Source organism: Dermochelys coriacea, chromosome 4 (genome assembly GCF_009764565.3).
Source record: "Dermochelys coriacea isolate rDerCor1 chromosome 4, rDerCor1.pri.v4, whole genome shotgun sequence".
In the NCBI taxonomy this organism is placed as follows: Eukaryota; Metazoa; Chordata; order Testudines; family Dermochelyidae; genus Dermochelys; species Dermochelys coriacea.
The window spans coordinates 30,063,867-30,081,510 of NC_050071.1; the positions used below are offsets into that span (position 1 = coordinate 30,063,867).

The 17,644-nt window shown below is 44.3% G+C and overlaps 1 long non-coding RNA gene across 6 annotated transcripts; it reads right to left on the minus strand.

Moving 5' to 3' along the window:
* Positions 1-5,609: 5,609 nt before the first annotated feature.
* On the minus strand, positions 5,610-17,618 carry LOC122459831. 6 transcript variants are annotated; one of them, XR_006280785.1, is made up of 4 exons: positions 14,420-17,618; positions 8,155-8,293; positions 6,961-7,189; positions 5,610-6,825 (listed from the first exon to the last, which is right to left on the minus strand). It is a non-coding gene; the product is annotated as an uncharacterized LOC122459831 (long non-coding RNA). The 6 variants fall into 6 exon arrangements; XR_006280784.1 differs by adding an exon at positions 7,567-7,798 and having other exon boundaries at positions 5,610-7,189; XR_006280782.1 differs by adding an exon at positions 12,959-13,069 and having other exon boundaries at positions 5,610-7,189.
* Between the last annotated feature and the right edge of the window lie 26 nt (positions 17,619-17,644).

Consider the following 17,644-nt stretch of genomic DNA (forward strand, 5'->3'; position numbering starts at 1 on the left):
AGCAAGTCTGGAGGAAACGGAGACAGACAGGGATCATTGTTGAAACACTAGGTAGGAGTTGGGGTTCAATCAGGGAATACTGAGAGGGGCGGTCACGGAGAAAAAGGCTTGAGGTAGAGAGGGTCATGCAGAGATCAATGAGGATAGATGTGCAGGCACTGGGGTAAATGATGCCACAGCAAGCAGGACTGGAGATACTGGGATGCCTTCAAGAGATCACTCAGGATCAATTCGGAGGCAGTGGGGTCACAAAGAGCGAAAGCTGGAGACAATGGGGGCTGACACAGAGGACACTATGGAACATTTTAGACTCAGTGTGGTCGCATGACCCAGAGAAAAGGGTAATATATGGTGGGGTTTATATAGAGGTCAATGAGGCTCAAATGGGATGCAAGCAACAGAGACCAAGGCTGGGATCATGGAGAGTTCACAGAGGCTCAATTTGAAGACAGAGGGTTCACATGAGGGCACAGACAGCAGAGCTGGAGGTAGTGTAGGGTCACACAGTTCAAGGAGGATCAATTTTGATGCAGAGGGGTCAAATGAGGACATAGAGACCAAGGCTGGGGAAATTGAGAGGTCACAGATTCAATATGAACGCAGTGGGTTCTCACGAGGTCACAGTGTGCAGGTCTCCAGGAACTATTGGGTCACAAAGAGGTCAATGAGGATCAATTTGGATACAGAGGAGTCAAATGAGGACACAGAAAACAAAGCTGGGGTCATTGAGAGGTCACAGAGGTTTAATTTAAGACACAGGGTTCACATGAGGGCACAGAAAGCAGAGCTGGACATAGTTTGGGGTCATACCGAGATCAATGAGGCTCAATTAAGATGAAGAAGGGTCAAATGAGGATACAGAGACCATGTCTGGGGTCATGGAGAGGTCACAGAGATTCAATTTGAAGGCAGAGGGTTCATATGAAGACACAAACAGAAGGGCTGACGGTAGTCGAGGTTCATGGAGAGGTCAATGAGGATCATTTGAATGCAGGGTGGGTCAAATGAGGACACAGAGACCATGGCTGGGGTCATGGAGTGTTCACAGAGGATCAATTAGAAGGCAGAGGGTTCACACGAGGTCACAAACAGCTGGCCTAAAGGTTGGCTGGCATCATGGAGAGGTCAATGGGGATCTATTTGGATGCAGCCAGGTCAAATGAGAACACAGAGCACCAGGCTGGTGGTCGTGGAGAGTTCACAGAGGCTTAATTGAAGACACAGTGTTCACATGAGGGCACACAAAGCAGAGCTGGATATAGTTTGGGGTCACACAGAGATCAATGAGGCTCAAATAAGATGAAGAGGGGTCAAATGAGGACATAGAGACCAAGACTTGGGTCATAGAGAGTTCACAGAGGTTCAATTAGAAGGCAGATGGTTCAATTGAGGTCACAAACAGCAGGACTGGTGGTTGTCTCGGGTCATGGAGAGGTCAGTGAGGATCAATTTAGCTGCAGAGGGGTCAAATGAGGACACAGAGTGCAAGGCTGGGATATGGAGCGTTCAAGAGGTTTTTCTTTGTAGGCAGAGGGTTCAGCTGAGGTCACACAGAGCAGGGATTGCAGTAATGTGGGGTCATGGAGAGGTCAATCAGGATCAATTAAGATGAAGAGGGGTCAAATGAGGACACAGAGACCATGACTGGGGTCATAGAGAGGTCACAGAGGTTTAATTAGACAGCAGAGGGTTCACATGAGGTCACAAACAGGAGTGCTGGAGGTTGGCTGGGGTCATGAAGAGGTCAATGGGGATCTAGTTGAATGCAGAGAGGTCAAATGAGGACACAGAGACCATAACTAGGGTCATGGAGAGGTCCCAGAGGTTCAATTTGAAGGCAGAGGGTTCACATGAAGTCACAAATAGAAGGGCTGAAGGCAGTCTGGATTCATGGAGAGGTCAATGAGGATCATTTGAATGCAGGGAGGGTCAAATGAGGACAGAGAGACCATGGCTGAGGTAATGGAGAGTTCACAGAGGTTCAATTAGAAGGCAGAGGGTACACCTGAGGTCACACAGAGCAGGGATTGAGGTAATGTGGGGTCCTGGAGAGGTTGATCAGGATCAATTAAGATGAAGAGGGGTCAAATGAGGACATAGAGACTATGTCTGGGGTCATAGAGTGATCATAGAGGTTCAATTAGAAGGCAGAGGGTTCTCATGAGGTTGCAAACAGCAGGACTGGAGGTAGTCTGGGGTCATGGAGAGGTCAGTGGGGATCAATTTGGCTGCAGAGAGGTCAAATGCGGACACAGAGACCACATTGGGGTCATGGAGAGTTCACAGAGGCTTAATTTCAGACAGAGGGTTCACATGAGAGCACAGACAGCAGAGCTGGCCATCATTTGGGGTCACACAGAGGTCAATGAGGATCAATTAAGATGAAGAGGGGTCAAATGAGGATAAGGAGACCAAGACTGGTGTCATAGAGAGGTCACAGAGATTAGGTTCAATTAGAAGGCAGACGGTTCACATGAAGTCCCAAACAGCGGGACTGGAGGTTGTCTGGGGTCATGAAGAGATCAGTGAGGATCAATTTGGCTGCAGAGGGGTCAAATGAGGACACAGAGTGCTAAGCTGGGTCATGGAGAGTTCAAGAGGTTTTCTTTGAAGGCAGAGGGGTCACCTGAGGTTACGCAGAGCAGGGATTGAGGTAATGTGGGGTCATGGAGAGGGCAATCAGGATCAATTAAGATGAAGATGGGGTCAAATGAGGACACAGACACCAAGACTGGGGTCATAGAGAGTTCACAGAGATTCAATTAGAAGGCAGAGGGTTCACATGAGGTCACAAACAGGAGTCCTGGAGATTGGCTGGGGTCATGGAGAGGTCAATGGGGATCTATTTGAATGCAGAGAGGTCAAATAGGGACACACAGAGCAAGGCTGGGATCATGGAGAGTTCACAGAGGCTTAATTTCAGACACAGGGTTCACATGAGGGCACAGACAGCAGAGCTGGCCATCATTTGGGGTCACACAGAGGTCAATGAGGATCAATTAAGATGAAGAGGGGTCAAATGAGGACACAGAGACCATGTCTGGGTCATGGAGAGGTCACAGAGGTTCAATTTGAAGGCAGAGGGTTCACATGAAGTCACAAACAGAAGGGCTTAAGTTAGTGTGGGTTCATGGAGAGGACAATGAGGATCAATATGGCTGCAGAGGCTCGAATGAGGACAAGGTTGGGGGTCATGGAGCGTTCAAGAGGTTTTCTTTGCAAGCAGAGGTTTCAGCTGAGGTCACACAGAACAGGGATTGAGATAGTGTGGGGTCATGGAGAGGTCAATGAGGCTCAATTTAGTTGTAGAGGGGGTCAAATGAGAACACAGTGACCAAGACTGGGGTCACAGATAGTTCACAGAGGTTCAATTAGAAGGCAGCGGGTTCATACAAGGTCACAAACAGGAGGACTGGAGGTGTCTGGGGTCATGGAGAGGTCAATGGGGATCTATTTCAATTCAGAGAGGTCAAATGAGGACACAGAGACCATGGCTGGGGTCTTGGAGAGTTCACAGAGGTTCAATTTGAAGGCAGGAGGTTCACATGAGACCATAAACATCAGGGCTGAAGGTAGTCTGGGGTCATGGAGAGATCAATGTGGATTCATTTGCGTGCAGGGGGGATCAAATGAGGACATGGAGACCAAGGCTGAGGTCACGTAGAGTTCAAGAGGTTTTATTTGAAGGCAGAGGTTTCAGCTGAGGTCACAAACAGCAGGGCTGAAGGTACTCTGGGGTCATGGAGAGGTCAATCAGGATTAATTTGAATGCGGGGGGTCAAATGAGGACACAGAGCCCAAGGCTGGGGTCACTGAGAGTCACAGAAGCTTAATTTAAGACACAGGGTTCACACAAGGTGACACACACAGTGGATCTGGACATAGTGTGGGGTCATGAAGAGGTCACTGAGGATCAGTTTGGTGCAGCGGGGTCAAAGGAGGACACAGAGAGAAGGCTGGGGTCATGGACTGTTCATGTGGTTTAATTAGAAGGCAGAGGGTTCACACGAGGTCACAGAGAGCAAGGCTGGAGGTACTGTGGGGGTCACGAACAGCAAGGCTGGGTATATTGGGCTCCTGTAGGGGTCAATGAGGATAAATCTGGATGCTCTCAGGATCACAAAGAATTCAGTGGGGGCTGGCCTGGAGGCAGTGCAGTCACAGAAAGCAAGGCTACAGTTAGTGGAATAATTCAGAGGTCACTCTGAGGGCCCATCTGGAAGTGGTGCTGGGTCACAGAGAGCCGGCCTGGATGCAATGGGGGGGGTCACACAGCTGTTTAGGAGGATACATTTGGAGGCCACCAGGGTCACTCCTGGGGCTACAAAGATAAATATCAAGGCCCTTGATTTTCCTCAAGGAGGGGTTCAGGGCTTTACTTTTCTAAGGCCATTGGCATTTGCTGGGCACATAAACCCCCCTCTACCATGGGAATGAAGATCTCTCCTTTTCTCTACTCTTGACTCTGGTGTAGGCCTGGGGCTTAATCAACTCCTCTTCACCCCCAATATTAAACTAGCCTCAGGTGAAATTCAGGGTGTTCACCACTAACATTGAAAAAAATTATGTTCTGCTGCTGATAAAGCACCCCTACCTCAGGAATGTTCTTAATGAGTTATAACCACCAAAGTTGTAAAGTAGAGACACCCAGGCTCTGGGAAATTTTAGGGAGGATACAGAGACTCAACAAATGGTAAGACAAGCTCTGACCAGGGAATTTAATCTGACCATCTGCACAAACAGAAGGCCACAAATAAGTTACAATTTGGGCATGAAAGAGAAAATGTAAAAAGAAAACTTGGGCAGAAAGGACACATCGGTGCCAGCATGTAATTGGTTAATTTTTTCTTTTTTACTTAGGGGTGTGGGATAATGTGATAGGTTTAGTAAATTTGAAGGAGGAAGTTAGTTTTACCTATATAACGTAAAAGGAAAATAAAGCTTTTTGGGAATCAACAACAAGCTGCAAGACATCACACCCCCTGCACAACTGTGACGTGTATGGGCACCAGGAAGCCCCAGACAGGTGGATCCTGACAGGCCATTTGTCTGGGAGTGGTGAGCATAATAGATTTGCTTGGCATATGTATCATATGTGTGTTGCTAATAAATAGATGTTTAGAGCACAGCTCTGTAAGGCTCTTTCACTGGAAAAAAGTCCTGCAGACTCATAGAGCCCCGAGTCCCATGGATAAGAGCGGGTAATTAAATTGAACAGGTTTCTCTCCAAGCTCCGTAGGTTAGCATAGGAGTCTTTCACCCCAAGCCCTCAGAAGGGAAAGGGTGGGGGAGCCTAGGTGTCACGCCTAGAGAGCTCAGTAGGGTATAGATGGAGTGCCCTAGAATATGTGGGTAACACTGGCCTATTGTAATGCTCATTGCTCAATAACCACACTGTAAGGAGGGTTTGGGTCTACTTTTCCATGCTTCTTCAGTCACTGGTCACTTTGATCTGCCCAGCAAAAATGATTGCCCTGAGAACAGGGTCTTATCCCTCTCAATCTTAAATTAGTGGGATCTTTTGGTGCTACTGTTAGAGACAGGATACTCTGACTGATAAGGAAGGGTAATGTTTATGTTAAAGGTTCAAAATTTCACATTTGATGCTGGGCTGTACAGTTCTTTAATAAAACGGTAACTCTTATCCTAACATCAACATACATGCTGTCTTTTTTTTTTTTAAAAAAAACAAACAAATAGCAAAATAAACATCCATGTAAATTTTGACACAATGGTCAAGAACACAGAGCTGAGTTAAATCAAGCTCACTCATGCTCCTTTTAAGCATCTTTTCTGAATAAAAATGTCTCCCATACTATCAATTTTATTTTGCATTACAACATTTTTCAACATCTCAGAACCACCAACTCTTTCCTTTTCCACTGCTTGGTTCCCTCGCTCCCACCCCTACAGCCCAAGATTTTCACTCACCCTCCCTTCCTCCTGGCATGCTCTCTTCTTCCAGCTAGAGACATGACTCATGGTGCCTGGTAGTCTGCATCAATAGCCCAAGCATCTGACAGACCCCTACAGTAGTTTGTTTCTGCATCCCTAATGGAAATAGACCCAGGGTTTTTTGGCACTCATATGCCTTGCTGTAATACATAATGACCTGTCTGAATCTAATCCCCACACTAGCACAGATTTATTGACAGATCACGAACACAGTTTTGCTATGAAACAGGCCAAGAGCTCTTGTGAGCATTTTCTGATATTCCCAAGATGGAGCCTGAGGCAAAAATCTTTTTATTTACATAAAAATTGGAGGAAGACAAGTAAGAACAATGTTACAATTAACAAACATGTTGGTTTGAAAAACCTCTTCAGCCTCCCTATGCCTTACCAACCAGATCAGCAGTTCTGCATCGTTTCTGCTGTGTGACCAGCAAAATACACAGAAAATCATCCTGCGACTCACTCTATTCTGCAATCCTTTGGTGATAGAAAAGCTCATGGGATTTGGGTCACCAGAAGAAACAATGGGAAGTTTTCAGGTACTGTAGGGTAGGTGAGAGGTGGCTGGGTAGCGTAGAGGGATGGCTGGCAGGGATGCTAGGTTTGAGGCTGGTTCTGGGTTTGTAGCTAACACCTCCAGTGCACCCACCACAGTTCAGCTTCAGGATAGTGTCAGGTTTTACCTTAGCATGTGGTATCAACATAGACTATAATCTCTGGCTATAAGACCAGAGAGCAAAAGAAAAGATGCCATCTCTCTAGTCATATCCATGTAGGTGCGATCAATTACAAATTCAAGGTGTTTCACAGTTCCGAAGTGTTGGAGATTCTGGCTACTGTAATGTTCATCTGCATACATGATTTGGATAGCTGGAGGTAAAAAGAGGTAGGAGTGGAGTGAAGGGGATCCAGCTCATTTAAGGTCACATGACAAGACACAGATCCACCTCTCTCACCATTTCATAGGCTTTGAGGCTACAGGTTACATTTTAAAACATTATTTACCCTCCAAGATGCTTCCTTATTACTCTACAGATCTTTTCAGCTTTCATCAGGCCCATTTTTCACAGCTCTCGATGTCAGAATCACCCAAAGCCTTTCACAGCTCTCTTCATGTTACCATAATAAAAAAAGAGATCACTGAAGAGTAGATACTGGATATGAAACGTTGAGATGTTAAGACCCACATCTCTCCTGTTGCGCTGAACCTTAAAAGAGAAGGATGCTGCCAATACTGAAATATAAAACAAAATAATTAGTTACAAATGCTGACATGCAGATAAAGACCAGCTAACATCTGATTTGTTTTTCAACAATCCTATCTTGCTTCTTGTCAAACTCTGTTAGCAATACAATGCAATGAATGAATCCATGGTACACCCAAATCTTGATTCTTCCATGCAGAACTGAACACCCCATCTCAAAAAAGATACATTAGACTTGGAAAAGGTGCAGAAAAGGGCAATGAAAACAGTTAGAGGTATGGACAGGTTTCCATACAAGGAGAGATTTAAAAGACTAATCAGGTAAGAGACAGCTAAGCAGGGATATGATAGAGGGGTATAAAATCATGTATGGTGTGGAGAAAGCGAATAGAACAGTGTTATTTACCGCTTCACATAACCCAAGAACTAGGGGTCTGATCCAGTATGAGCATTCTTATGAATGAACTGGCTGCCAACTTCATCAAAGAAAATTGTTCAGAAGCATGAAATAACATATCTTCTACTACAGCTCTTTGCACTCCATCTTCTCCTTTTCTTTTGTGTTCTTGTCATTGTCCCTTTTGGGTAGCCTTTGTCATGCATTTGCCTTCACCTGAACTTTCAATAATAGATAAATCCTAAAAAGGATCTTTGTTAGTGTCTGGCATTGCTTTGCATTATTATACAATGCATGGTTAATATACAATGTAACACCATCCAAGTTTCATGAAAACTTAGCCACCTCCTAGCAGAAATCTGAAGACCACTCACTGAATAGACACTCATTCTGAACTCTAGCAATAACTGCCATAATAATGGTGCAAAACTGGGTTTTATTTTCTTTTAAGTCTGTGCACCTTGACATAAGACAAAATTCCATTACTCAAGTTTTCCACTGCTTTAGTCTTTTAAAATTCACAATATATTGAACTATACTGAATTTTACATGCAAGTGGCATTTGTTACATGTAATACTATTAAGTTAAAATCTCACCTCTTTGCTGAACGTAACAATTCAAATCCTTCATTGATTTTGTCAAATGGTAATGTGTGGGTTATTAGCACATCTTGATTAAATTTCTTCTCCATATAACTAGACACTAATTTTGCGATAGAATCATTTGTTTTCCAACCTGAAAAAACAAACAAAAAACCCCATACACAATGCACAGTTGAACAAACACATTTTGAATAAGTAATGGTGAGACTCCTTGTCTCATCCTGAAGCACAGTGAGGACTTAAGGCAGTGGGACAGGTGTACGGGCTGAGAGAGGTTCAGTGAGCAAAGGAAGTCAACACACATCCTTCAGCTTGTGGACATCTAGATATGCTAAGGAGCATTACGCCATATTCTCCAGTGCATATACAGGACCAGATGCTTGAGGTGCTAGAACTCACAGATTTTCCCATATTTCTCCACCTGTCACATCCTGTGTGACACCCAGACTGTAAGTTCGCAGAGGCAGTGGCTCTCTTCTTTGTAATATGTCAGTACAGCTACCGGCACAGTGCGGCCTGATCCCTGACTCAGGTTTACAGTCATTACCATAATACAAACAACATTACATAATACACCAGCAAGCCTGCAAATACAGGCCAAATTTTCAAAAGGGACTAGTGATTTCAGTGCCCAACATAAGCACCCTCCCTCTGAAAATCAGGCCTCTTTAAAGTGTCTCATCTTGGGCACCTAAAAACTGAGTTAGTAGTTCTATTTTTGAAAATGTCAGCAACTGGCACTAAATGCAATTATCTGAATGTCTAATTATTAAAACACAGCTCAATGTCTGTATATTTCCAGATACATTTGTGTCTGCATCTATCTGGTACACTGCATGATTATTTTATTAAGGAAATGTGCAGAATGCTATTTTTAGTTGTATTTAACTTGATTATTTTTCTTTAAAAGGCATCAGATGATAAGTTGGAAGTTCTGAAACACATTTTATGATTAAACAAAGCATAAAATGAACTTTGTAAATAGGAGATTATGAATAATGAATATCAAACAAATAATATTTTTATTAGAGTACATTGGCTCCCATGAAAAGATGGATATTCGTGTGGCGTGTGATCTACAACCCATTGAAATCAATAAGCCTCTTGAAGAACAACTATTCTCCAAACATTTGGGTGGGGAAAAAAATCTATTTGCAAGGATGTTCCTAAAACAGCAAATAAAGGGGGCACAAATGTGGTTGAACGGAGAAGTCATTTGGAGTTTGCACGCTGTTTTCATGGTATTTACTAAACCAAATATTCAGATAGATATTTAATAAAATCATGGAAGGGAAAATGGAAATGTTTTCTGATGTCCAGTGTCTACGTGCATAATAGATTTTACAAAATATGTGGCTGTGAATATGAGCCAGCTTTTCAAGCTTAGGCACATGCAGTTACATATTTATATTTATAGGCATAATTGTTTTTTTCTTCTTGCAAACTTGAGTTTTTGTTCTACTCTGGCAGCAGCAGAATTACCATTCACTTTTGTATTCCATTATATACAGCAATAAAATAGCCAGACTGACCACTAAACATTTCACAAGCAACTGAACAAGTTAACTAAGACGGAAATGTAAATCCACTTTTGCTTATCTCCATGCGCCATTAAGAGTCTCTTCCCAGGGATGTCCAGTGAATGGCAGCATAGGGTCAAAGGATATCTAAAGAATGTGTTCCAATCATCATACACCTTCCAGAGCCCATGTGGCAGGATGCCAAGGTAACTGCCTGGTTAAAAATGAATTAAGACATCATACAGAAGAAGTGTGCAGGTTATGGGAAAAAAACCTCCCCTCTGTATTACAGTGTAAATTTTGCCTGATGAAATAAATCTAAAGTCTATTATTTGGAGTCTGAAAATCTTTTATTTTCTGGACTTGTCAGTAATATAAGGCATGACTAATATTGTCAGAATCACTGAGGGTGGGACTCAGGTAATGGAGAAATTGAAACTCATTGTGTCTTCTGCTAGCAGCTAGTGTCGGGATTCAAATAGGAGCAGTGGGGGAGGCAAAAAGGCACAAGACTTTGCTCCTAGGAAAAAAAAAACAAACCACACCTCGGAACAGATCTTGTCATAAGCATCTTCTGAACCACAGACTCTATATTAACCCCCCAGCAAACAAGTCTGCTGTCTTTTGCAGCTTTCTAATCAAGTTTTCAACAGACAGCATCATACATAGAATAATCTGCTTCATCTATCAGCTGGAGATTGAGAAGGAGAGGTTACTTACCTCCAGTAACTTGGGTTTTTTGAGGTGTTTTGTCTCTACGGGTGTGCCACTATAGATTTGCACACACCTGTGTGCTCTCAACTGGAGACTGCAAAGTAGTATTTGCGGGCTTGCACCTGCCCAAAATGATGCCTCGTGCTCTAAATGGGGACATATAAGGAGGTGAGATCCCGCCATCCCTCAGTTCGCTCTCGATCATGAAGCCTCACTCCACTGCAGAGAGGAAGGAGGGTGGGAGATGGAGCATCTATCAGGACAAAACGTCTCAAAAGAACTACAGTTACTGTGAGGTAAGTACTCTCTCCTTCTTTGAGTATATATCCCTATGGGTGCTCCACCAGAGGAGTCTCCCAAGCAGTAACTCAGTGAGGAGGTAAGTCCAGGACAGTTCAAAAGACTGCATTATCAAAGGCTGTATAATTTCTGGAAGCAAGTAAGATAAGATAGTGTAATGCTTGGTAAAAGTCTGGAAAGAAGACCAGGTTGCAGTCCTGCACATTTGTTATCATGGTGGTATGGTATCAGTGAATGGTAGCACTCTTTTTCTTGACATCCTATAGAATTGGTTGCCAAAATGGCCCCACAAGTCCTAGTAACCCCACTAGGGAGGGGGATAGAGGAAGGGTCCCCAATGATAGTCATACTTTCTGGGCCTGTAATGTCTGATAGGATATCCAGGACCCTCTTCATTAGAGGGATTCAGAGGAGTACGGTGGTATGATGTTGGGATGTACCAAGATCTCAAGTCGGATGAATCCTCTCCTGAGCTAAAGTGGTAGGGTGGGGGCTTAGGTGTCCTGGCTGGTATATGGAAGGCTAGAAACATAGACAAGACTCGACTTACAACTGTCTGGACTATACCAGTGAGGGTGCTCTGACAAATCTCTATAACAGTGGAGACTCAGGCTCATCAGAAATTACAAGATCCTCTGAAGACAGAAATCTTGAATGAGTCATAGGACTCTAGTAGCATATAGTCAAGACTTGGGTCAGTATTGGAAGTGGGACTATCAACCTGTGGGATGGAGACTGAGGTGGTATAAGGCAGGTTGCAAGGTCCTCCCCACCAAACTGTGGTAAAAGACTGGTATTTGTGGTTATCGCGATGCTGCAAGAGATTGGTCGGTACCGCTGCAGTAGATGCTGTGGTGGTAGAGGGATTTTTCTTATGTGGTACCAATGCCTTGGTACTGGACTCAGCTGGAGCATCCACTGTACCCTTTGATGGACATGAGGTCTCCCAAGAGTGGGTCTTATGGGATGATCTACCCCTATTCTTTGTTTCTCTGGTTCTTTCAAGTCTTTACCTCCAGGGTCACAGACAAAGCTGTAACAGTAACCGAAGCAGCCTGTGATATTGAGGATGATGTGCCGAGTGGGAAAGGGGTAGTGGGCCCTCTTCAGTTAGACCATGTTCCATTAAGGAGCTTTAGTCTAGCTTCTCTGTCTTTTTCACACCTGCCTTTGAATCAGACAAACAAACAGACAGACTTTACCCTTTGAGGGGATATGGGAGCCCCCAAAACACCACAGGAAACTTGAGCATCCATCATTGTGGGGGAAAGATCCATGACAGGTCTAGCAGGGTTTAAACCTTGAGAGTTTAGGCATAACATGCTCCAGCACAAATGAAAGGTCCAAAACTGGGAGGAGGCATCCCCTCCCCACTCAAGAGCACAAATGTGTTAAATAAAAAAAATAAAGTTTAAAAAAGGGGTTTTCTACAGTGAGGAAAAAGCAGGGAGCTGAATATGGCACACAGCAGAAGCTGCAGGCAGTTGAGATGGAACTGAGTGGTGAGAGGCACGCGCCTTCCTGTATTCCCTTGTTCAAAGCATGAGGTGTTGCTTTGTGCAGGCCTGAAACCACTACTTTGTAGTGCCTAACCAAAAGCATGCATCCTTTGGTAGAGCACCCTTAGTGCCATGTTTTCAAAGAAGAAGAGTTGGTTTCTTCAAGAAATGGCCAATTTTGTACCTCAGAGGGCTGAGATGGCTGTGCTTGGATTGTCATTCAGAGCTAAAATCCTTGAATATCCCCAGTTCCCTGGCAGAGTTTTTCCTCAGATTCTGTTCATTCTATTGGGATGATTGTCTGTCTTATGAATTACAAGTTTAAAGAGAATCTGGAATAGTTACTAGATTCCATAAAGAAAATCAATGGGCAGGAATACACTGACCATGATAAACGTTGCTTCATTTCTATAATTAGGACAGGATCATGGCAGCTACCTGAAATCAGCAGGATGCAGCGTTGGTGGACTCAGTTCCCTGGATGCAGTTCCTGCTGAGGTCAGAACCCAAAGGAAAATTTGCATCCTTATTTTTATCATATCTGAGTCTCTTTATTCAGAATGCAAAACGTAAGCCTTATCCATTGAAGAGCTGTGATTTATACCCAAATAAAACTCCTGACTCGTTTCTATATGAATAGTAGGTACAGTGGTACAAATCTCATTCTCTATTATTTTCTATCTCAATCTAATGGCCTTTTGTCTTAAGTGTTACAGCACTTGTGGCGCTGTCTGTATAGATAAGTTATTAATTCAATAAACTTACCCGTTATCAGTGTTCTCTTTCCACTCCAGCTGTGATAACCATTTTCTGAGTAGTTGGTTAGAAGGGCTTTCCTATTGCTGGCATTAGTTCTATCCTGAATTCTGCTGCTGTCTGAGAGAAATTCACCTTCATGTCTCACAGGATTTTAAGCATAAATCAAAATGTTGCCAGACTTCTTATCAAGGTTTCTATATGTGACAGGTCACCAGGAGCAAGTCTGTCATTTGTTAGCACACCTAGTCTGTTAAATCTGATACGTCTCTGCTTTAAAACCAATAGAAGGCATCTAGCTCTGTATTTCTCTAGGCACTTTGTGACCAAGAGCTGCATAATAGCTATCCATCAGGACAATGATAACTCAATGAACAGCAGAGAACCTGTCCTAGGCCCCTGTATTCAGGGACCTGAATGCCAACCATTGTTCTTACCAGTTACTCTGTAGCTGACACGTTTGAACCTGTTTCAGACTATTTAAAAAAATAGATTTCATTTCTCTTTGGCTTGGAAACGGAAACATTTTTAGGATTCGTACTTCTGCATCTCAATAGCCCAAACTGAACCGTTAAAGGCAAGTTACATAAAAATATAAGGATGGTCTTCCGCATCTCCATTAACCCTTAGCATCCAGAGCAGTTACCAGGCACACAACACCTATGACCTAAGGGGTGGATTAAAGTGGGTCCAGACCCCTCGGGTAAGGTAGGGGACGTTAGACAAAATAGTGTGGTGTAAAAGAGGATAGCTAAAGCGCTGCAATATCCTATCATAGACAGGGCAATATATTAGCTATCTCCTTGTACATCCTTTTCTCTAATGTAGACATACCCTAAGCGTATGCATGCACTTGGAGCTGGGGTCGGTGATTCCCAGCTCAAAGAGGTATAACACAGGGCTACTGTGATAAAAATAGAGTGCAGCAGCATGGGCAGCAAGACATGTACCCAGCTGAGATGACAGACATGTACTCAGGGTGACTATCCCGTTCCACTGATCATGCTGGGTGGGTCTGTCTCCTCCAGCTGGCCATCGGATTCCCAGCTCCCCGAAGAGGGAGCCCAGGCTCGGAGGCAGAGTAGCAAGTGGCAGAGACAACTGCTGCCTCTTGGCAGGTGCTAGGTTGCCTCCCCTGGGAGGAAGGCAGCATATGGAGGGGATACGTGTGGCTTGTCCTATGCTAATATGCTCGAAAGGGAAACAAAGAGCCTTCCCCCCTCATGGAGAGCAGCTCCAGTCAGTCAGTATAAATCCCTGAGCACAAGGACAGCTGCATATTTGTGTTGCTGGTGCAGCTAGCTACCTTAAAGGAGGGGGAGCCATGCCTGAAACCCAGTGTGAACATCCACATGAGAGAAACTGGAACTGGAACCCAAGAGCATACTTTTTATGCTGCTCAGGTACTTAAGAACATTGAACACAAAGGGTTAAGTTAGAAACCACTGGGGTGATGGAAGCACCTCTTACCTGAGGAATCTGAAAGTTTTTCTGCTCTTCCAGTCTGTCAATTCAACATAGCAAAGCCAGAAGAGTCAGCTAGTTGTTTTAAACAGCTTAAAGATGTACCACAATGCCACAGTAAGGAAAGATTCAGGAAATATATGACTAAATGCTTTACTCAAGAGATCGTCATCATCATCATCACGTTTTTATTACGCCTTTGGTATTTAGGGCAGTGATGAAGCTCTTCCACTCCTATCTGTTTCTTTCAATGATTCCAAAGCTGTGCCTCAGGTATAGATGCATTAAAAGACTGAGGTTCTCAGATACTGGGGAATTGCAAGGATTGGGGGGGGGAGAGAAGTACTTAAGATAGATTTAAACTCCGATTATGCAAGTAACTTAAGCATGTACACTTTATGTTAGGCATGTGTTTAAGTGTCTTACTGAATATGGGCCTTAGTTCAGTGGTTTTCAAACTTTTTTTCTGGTGACCCAGTTGAAGCCAATTGTTGATGCCCGCGACCCAACAGAGCTGGGGATGAGGGGTTTGGGTTGTGGAGGGGCTCAGGGCTGCAGCAGAGGGTTTGGGTGCGGCAGTGAGGACTGTGGAGTGGGGCCAGGGATGAGGGGATTGGAGTGCAGGGGGGCCCAGGGCTGGGGCAGGGAGTTGGAGTGCAGGATGGGGTCAGGGCTCTGGGCTGGGGGTGCAGGCTCTGGGGTAGAGCCAGGGATGGGGGGTTTGGGGTGCAAGAAGGGGCTCCATGTTCAGGGGGGCTCAGGGCTGGGGCAGGGGATGGGGCACAGGCTTACCTCAGGTGGCTTCCGGTCAGCGGCACAGCGGGAGTGCTTAGGCAGGCTTCCTGTCTGTCCTGGCACTGCGGACTGCGCTGTGCCTCGGAAGCAGCCAGCAGCTGATCCGGCTCCTAAGCGGAGGTGCACAAGCGGCTCCGAGCAGTTCTTGCCTGCAGGCACCGCCCCCTCGCCCCCGCTCCTATTGGCCAGGAACCAGCTAATGGGAGTGTGGAGCCAGTGCTCAGGGTTGGGGGCAGCACACAGAGCCCCGTGGTCCCCCCACCTAGGAGCCGGACCTGCTGCTACCTACTTCCCAGGTTCAGTGCGATATCAAAACAGGTAGGAACTAGTCTGCCTTAGCCAGGCAGCACCATCAACGGGACTTTTAACGGCCCAGACAGCGGTGCTGACCAGAGCCACCGTGACCCAGCGCCTTGCATTCCATGACACAGTACTGGGTCACGACTTGCAGTTTGAAAACCACTGCCTTAGTTCATAGTGGCCGAAAATGTCCTTTTGATCAGTGATTCTGTTCTCATCTGGGTACTATCTCCACTCTACTCCATACTGGGTTTGTAAGACAAAAATCTAGAAAGGCACTCTGAATTAAAATCTAAAAAGTTTGGGTATTCTTGTGCATACACAGTATTTTACAGGCATATAAGCAACAATGGTGGAAACCTCTGGCACCATGTGTATTATTTTATTAAAATATATTAGAAGCTCTTTCTGGGCAAAGTGTTACATTTTAGATTTAACTGGAGTGTAATCAAAACCCGGCACTATAACTATTGCAACATTATGAACAGAAAATACTAACTAAGCCAAGGTAGGTGTTTTGGCAACAGGCAACTGTCGCATGTTATTTTAGCATTTCTAAACATGAATGCTGCTGCAATGTGGGGATGTTTTTTTTTAATATGTAAATCAATTTTAGGGGTGGAAATATAGTTGAAAATCACCTGACAAGTTCAAGCAGATCTGCAGTGCTGCTTTCGTGATTTCTTTTTTTAATAGTGCTGATGTCACTGTTCCCGTCTATAGCTGCTGAAAATCTATGCTTTTCATAGAACAAGGACTCCTCAGACTAGTTTGTTAAAGGCTACTTTTTTCCCCGGATTATTATTTTCAACAACTGATCAATAGTTAAATGTGTAACATAAGATAGGCCATAGGAAAAAAAAGTGATGTTTAAATAAAGACTGTAGTGAGCTGTAAGCTTAACGCATCCTTAACCAAATGACATTTACTTTTAAATGAATTACAGGTCAGGACTGAAAACTATATTAATTAGAAGGATTATTTTAAATTTTTAAAATATGCTCTCCAGATCATTTCAATTTGCAATATTGTTTGTTTCCTCTGTATACTGTAGGAACAAACAACGGGCTCTTTTGTAAAATACACACACACAAACAAAAGCCCTCCGGATTCACAGAGCACAGCGCAGATCTTCTCGTCATTCCAACGCTTCACAAAAGGCTCCTTTGATTTAAAAGACTTCTCAGGAAGTTTAAGTGCCCTTGTTAACTCAGCACTCTGCAGCAAAGTGCATTGCTCACTAGTGTTACACACTGGAATCATGTTGGGGGTGTTCCTTCAAGTCTATGCCGCAGTGCTGAATTCTGAACTTGTGGGGCGTGTCTGAGTGGGGCAGGGTAAAGGTACAAAATGGTGTATGAAGAACAGAACAGTGAAAAAACTTAGGAAGTTCACATAAAACCATATTTAGATTCCTTGGGGAGGTGAAGGGCTGCTTTGCCATGGCCAAGGGTATTAGAACTAGCTGAAATTTTTCAAATGACAAATACGGTCATAATAATAAAAAAAAATGTTCTGTTCAGTTGCTGTCACAGCCTCATCTCCTCCTCCTTTTATATTTTTTGTGCCATTGTTAACAATTCCCTCTTCTCCCTCACTCCCATGCTGTAGGTCGTAGGTGTATAGGTAGAAAGACACGGTCTGGAACAGACGTACAGGTAGAAAGACACGGTCTGGCACAGGTGTACAGGTAGGGGGGCAGGTAGTGATCTCCACTAAGAAAAGGGATCGCACAGGTGACTTTTCCCTTAGATCAGGGGAGAACCAGGGACCGATTGGGACTCTTGAGTCACTGGGTTGTGCTGGTTCTTATCTGGGGCTTGTGACAAATCCACAAGACATTAATTTGAAGTGTATCGCCTCCTCCTGAGATCCAGAGGATACAAACAGATGTGAAAAATTAAGGCTAAAGAGATATTCAAGGCTCTAAAACTATCCCAGATTCTACTTGCTTCACTCCCTGGTTACCAGTATGCATCAGAATCCCTTGATATATTATATTTTCAGATACCTGAGAAAGTAGCCTCACCCTTGACAGATGATCTATATCAGTGGTTCTCAAAGCCGGTCCGCCGCGTGTTCAGGGAAAGCCCCTGGCGGACCGGACCGGTTTGTTTACCTGCCCCATCCACATGT